We start from the raw sequence: 6000 nt of genomic DNA, 5'->3' as shown, positions 1-6000 counted from the left end.
AGCCCCCCTTAATCTTTTCTAAACTGAATGGTCCCCGTCTTTTTAATCTCACCTCATATGGAAGCTGTCGTGTTGCCCTTTTCAGTACCTTTTCGCATTCTAATATATCTTTCTTGAGATGGAGTAACCTGAATTGCAAGCAGTATTGAAGGTATGGGCGTACCATAGATTCATATAGAGGCATTATGATATTTTCTGTCTTATTATCTATCCCTTTCCTAAAGGTTCCTAACATTCTGTTAACTTTTTTGACTGCCGCTGCTCAAGAACTATCCACAATGATTCCAAGGTCTCCTTCTTGAGTTGTAACAACCAATTTAGACCCCATCATTTTGTATGTATTCTTGGGATTATATTTTCCAATGTGCATTACTTTGCATTTATCAACATTGAATTTTATCTGCCATTTTGTCTCTCAGACACCCGGTTTAGTGAGATCCCTTTGTAACTCATCTCAGTCACTTTGGGACTTAACTGGCTTGCATAATTTTGTATCATCTGCAAATTTTGCCACCTCACAGTTCACTGCTTTTCCAGATCATATATGAGTATGTTGAATAGTACAGTCCCATTATAGTTGCACTACAGATCCCTAGAGGACTCTGCTATTTACTTTGCTCCATTGTGAATACTGACCATTTATTCCTACCTGTTGTTTCCTATCTTTTAACCAGTTTCTGATTCATAAGAGGACCTTCTCTCTTATCTCATTACTGCTTACTTTGCTTAAGAGCCTTTGGTGTCGGATTTTGTCAAAGGCTTTCTGAAAGTCCAAGTACATCATATCAACTGGCTCACCTTCTCCACATGTTTGTTGACTCCCTCAAAGAATTCTAATAGATTGGTGAAGCATGATTTTCCTTTACAGAGGTTGTGTTGACTCTTCCCCAACATATTGTGTTCATCTATGTATCTAATAATTCTGTTTTTATCATAGTTTCAACCAATCTGCCTGGTACTGAAGTTGGGATTACCGGTCTATAATTGCCAGGATCAACTCTGGAGCTTTCTTAAAAGATCAATGTGATATTAGCTATCCTCCAATCATCTGGTACAGAGGCTGATTTAAGGTTACATACCAGAGTTTCAGAAATCTTAGAGAAAGAAGACAAGAGAAGTAACCAACAAGGAAGTCAACGATGGGTTAACATAATTTTTGTCTCACAACAAAAATCAAAATATTGGTTAAATAGAAAAGTCAATACCTCAGCAACCATGAAGAAAATACAGTAACCAACTATCTATTGAGCTACTTCCAGAACTCATCATTGTGGTAGCTGAATGTTGTCTGAATACGAGAGTAATCATAACTATTGAAATAGGCTGTTCCTCAACCATTGGAATAATCTATATCTGTATTAAAAGTTCATTTCCCCGTGAATGTTAATGTTCTTATGAGATATAGAGAGCATCTTCCCACCATCACAGGTCTTCACTACTGTTTGAATATGGGATAAAAGAAAATGCTGAGCATCATCACATTTCTGAAATGTGAGTTTCTTATCTTTCTCATTCAGTCACAAACAAAACTGGAAAAAAATGCTCTGAATTCTAAACTGTCAGCTATTAGACAGAAACTTTCTTTAAGGATATGTTAGAAGACCAATGTCCGGAAGTGGATTATTTGGTTTCTCCATAAATACCAGCACTTCTTTCTTGCAAAATAGGTTAAGCCCACATTGTTTATATGTTCTGGCAATGGTCATTATTTTATGGGAAACCAAAATGTTTGCTTTTCTTGTGAAATATTTGGAAGCAACTTGGGTTTTTTGAGGGGTTTTGTTTCGTTTTTTGAAAGATTTTCATTTTTAAAATGAAATACATCATTGTCTGTAATCAAGATTCCTGTCAAACTGGAGCTTCCAAGAACATTCCACAATCCTTGCATAATACCATAAACTGTATTAGCTTTATTTAATAACTGTTCAGTTTTTATATTAATAAAATAAGAATCAGTTTTCTTTCCAAATTTGTAACTGATTGCAACATCAGAAATAGTCTGTGGTGATGTGTGATTACTTTTTAAAGTAGATCATTCAATGGTGAGCTAGATTCTGTTTGGAGTCCACACTAGTTTACCCTAGAGTAAAGTACTGTATCTGCCATAGGAGGTTGTTGTAACACAAAGTAGTCACAGCTGCTCTTGTGCTGGGGTAAAGGGGCAACACAATCTAAATATTGGTCAGTGCTGGCTCAGATGAAGTCATGGCTAGGACAGCCGGTGACTGTACTGATTCAGCACCGTCCTACAGCTGCTCTACTTCCAGAGCTTCTTCATAGTGTCTGATAGGAACTTCCAACCTTCTTATGGATGAATCTTGCCACCAGCTCAAGGTTCCTTGCGCCACCGGGAGCTGTGGTTTTACACCAGAAAGTCTGACGAGCTGTGGCCAAATCTCCATCCTCACTATGCAAATGAGACACCTGGAATTCTGAATTGATCCTTTTGTTTTTCTGTGGACCTATGTTTTTCTGAGTTGCAGGCAGAGCTTAGAAATACCATCAACAAATCTGTCTATTTCATGGCATTAGATTGAAACTTTGGGGATATCCAGTGACGGTCCCAGAGGAAAAAAAATCTCAGCTACCTTTATAACAAATTAAAATTTTACAGTAAATTCCAAATAGACTGTAAGGGATAAAACCTCAATAAGCTCACTGAGACCAAAGAAAAAATGGAACCAGTATAGTCAGCTGGACTTAAAACCAAGCCCCACCCTACAGCAAATTAAATACCATACAAATGAGCCTAAGTCAATATTCAGCAAAGCTTAGTCAATAAATCAGAAAGATTTTAAGCTACAGAAAACAGAGCAAAATCAAGCTTAAATTGCTGACAATCTCAGAAATATAATAATAATACCCCCCCCCCATCTAACTGGCTGAACATTTAAAAAAAAGCCCAGGTTTATTGTAAAATAAAAATGGTTGGGGTTGGCAAATGGATCTGCTGAGATGTTGACAGCTGCTAGCATCCTACATCAAAGGCTGAGCCCCGTCTGAACTTTTACTTCGAGTAAGCTTACAGGTAGTGACTATGTACTTCTCTTGTGTTTTTGTCAGTTTTTTTTATCTTCGCCTACATTTTTAAAGCTGTACTTTCCTTGAGTATTGGCAAACTCAAAAGCATAATGATGATACAATTCTTTTGGGCACCATATAAAGCTCTGAGATAAAGCCATTCTCTAATCAACTACAGCACTTTGTAACTCAGACTCATTTTTTAGTCTATTTAGATTGTAAGCTAGATGGAACAAGAACCATGTCTTCTGTGTTTTTCATAGCATTATGGGCTCTGGTGGAGCTTAACAAATAAAAATAAAATAATTCTAATGGTAAGGTGGTATCCAGAAGTGAACATAATATCTTATCTGTAGGGCCCTATCAAATTCATGGTCCATTTTGGTCAATTTCATAGACAGAGAATTTTAAAAATAAGAAATTTCATGATTTCAGCTACTTAATGCTGAAATTTCACAGTTGTTGTAATTGTAAAGGTCCTTACCCAAAAAGGAGTTGTGGGGAGGCTGCAAGGTTATTGGGGGAGGGGGGTTGTGGTACTGCTACCCTTCAGAGCTGGGCAACTGGAGAGCAGTGGCTTCTGGCCTGGATCCCTGCTCTGAAGGCAGAGCTGCCACCAGCAGCAGCGCAGAAGTAAGCATGGCATGGTATGGTATTGGCACCCTTATTTCTGTGCTGCTGCCTGCAGAGCTGGGCCCTCACTCAGCAGTAGGGTGACCAGATGTCCCAATTTTATAGGGACAGTCCCGATATTCAGGGCTTTTTCTTATATAGGGACCTATTACTCCCCACCCCATCCTGATTTTTCACACTTGCTATTTGTCACCCTAGTCAGCAGTCACCACTCTCCAGCCATCCAGCTCTGAAGGCAGCAGTGCAGAAGTAAGGGTGTTGGTATGGTATTGCCACCTTTACTTCTGCACTGCTGCTGGTGGGGCCTGGCCTTCAGAGTTGGGCACCCGGCCAACAGCAGCCACTCTCTGGCCACCCAGCTCTTAAGGCAGCACAGAAGTAAGGGTGGCAATATTACGACCCCCCTAAAATAACCTTGCGACCCCCCTGCAACTCCCTTTTGGGTCAGGATGCTCAATTTGAGAAACGCTGGTCTCCCCCGTGAAATCTGTATAGTATAAGGTAAAAACACACAAAAGACCATATTTCACAGGGGGAGACCAGATTTCACAGTCTGTGACACATTTTTCATGGCTGTGAATTTGGTAAGGCACTACCTATCTATCTTAGGGTTTTATACTGCTGCCTTACCACTGTAGTATCCAAGTGTCTGCCATGTAAAATTAATAGTAATAGCAGAAGCTCTATCAGACTTCATAGAGTGTCGGGCTGTGACAATGCGGTTCTGGCGGGACCCAACTGAGACTGCCAACTCAGGACAAATTGCTTAAACAGGGCAGTTACAGCCCAAGGCTGGGGTTTTTCCACCTCTAAGGCAAACCAAACCAGCCAGACTAAGAGGACTTTGGTCTCACCCCACTGGCTAACCACAAGTCTCACAAGCAATTTCCTTAGACACTCCAGTTTCCCAGTATCACCACCAGTGCCACTCGTTATGGGGACAAATGGTTATGAAAACCAATATCCCAATATACACAAAAAAGGTTCTCTCGATCCCAAAGGACCAAGCCCCAGACCCAGGTCAAAATACAAATCAGATCTTACCCACAAATCACGCTGTTGCCAATTCTTTAGAATCTAAAATCTAAAGGTTTATTGATAAAAGGAAAAAGATACAGATGAGAGTTAGAATTGGTTACATGGAATCAATTACATATAGTAATGGCAAAGTTCTTGGTTCAGGCTTGTAGCAGTGATAGAATAAACTGCAGGTTCAAATCAAGTCTCTGGAGTACATCCCCTGCTGGGATGGGTCATTCAGTCCTTTGTTCAAAGCTTCAGCTTGTAGCAAAGTCCTTCCAGAGGTAAGAAGCAGGATTGAAGACAAAATGGAGATGAGGCATCAGCCTTATATAGTCTTTTCCAGGTGTAAGAACACCTCTTTGTTCTTACTGTGGAAAATTACAGCAAAATGGAGCCTGGAGTCACATGGGCCAGTCCCTGCATACTTTGCTGAGTCTGAAGGTATATTTGCCTTCTCTCAATGGGTCCATTGTATAGCTGATGGTCCTTAATGGGCCATCAAGCAGGCTAGGCAGAGCTAATCCCAGCTTGTCTGGGATGTCACCCAGAAGCATAGCATAAGTTTGCCATACAGACAGTATAGAGCCAATATTCATAACTTCAACTACAAAACTGATACACACATATAGACAGCATAATCATAACCAGTAAACCATAACCTTGTCTTAGACACCCCATTTGACCCCCTTTATACAAGATTTGGGTGCCACTACAGGACCTTGGTTGCAACAATGATCTATATGGTCCCAGTTTATGTCAATAACGTCACACGGGCTTCATTCATTTTCATGGTAAAAACTAAACTCTGCTTGGTTTTTTGTGTGTGTGTTATTGATTTTTTTTTGTTCACTACAGGTTTTGTATTTATTTTATCTTAGTCGAGAAGGCGTGTTGGGGTAGACTGAGGTCAGTATTTGAGGAGCAACCATAATAGCAGCCATCTGAAAAGAGATAATTACCCCACACTTTGGGTTGTGATGTCTCGTCATATGGATCCCAAAATGGCATTTGTGGTTGTTAAAAGTGTTAGTGGTAGTTTTTGCTATCATATCACCCTGCCAATTTATGTCTAGTTTGTTATCTGGTGTAGGTCTCTTTTCAGCGGCATTTTTGCTTTCCAGGTTTTTCCTTTCCACTGAATACCCATGTTCCAGATTATTTTACTCCCAAATATAGTAGCTGGGATTTTTCCAAGTTCCCTCATGTATTATTTCTTGCTCAGGTTTCCGTTTTCCCTTAGAAGCATAAAAAGGGGATAGAAGAGAGGGAGCTCACTTCACATAAGCTCCCCTTTCTCTCTGCTTCCTCCCACACCTCTCACTC

Source organism: Terrapene carolina, unplaced genomic scaffold, assembly GCF_002925995.2.
Source record: "Terrapene carolina triunguis isolate 2854851 unplaced genomic scaffold, T_m_triunguis-2.0 Scaffold58, whole genome shotgun sequence".
Taxonomy (NCBI): domain Eukaryota; kingdom Metazoa; phylum Chordata; order Testudines; family Emydidae; genus Terrapene; species Terrapene triunguis.
Note: the sequence above shows the minus strand (reverse complement) of the source record.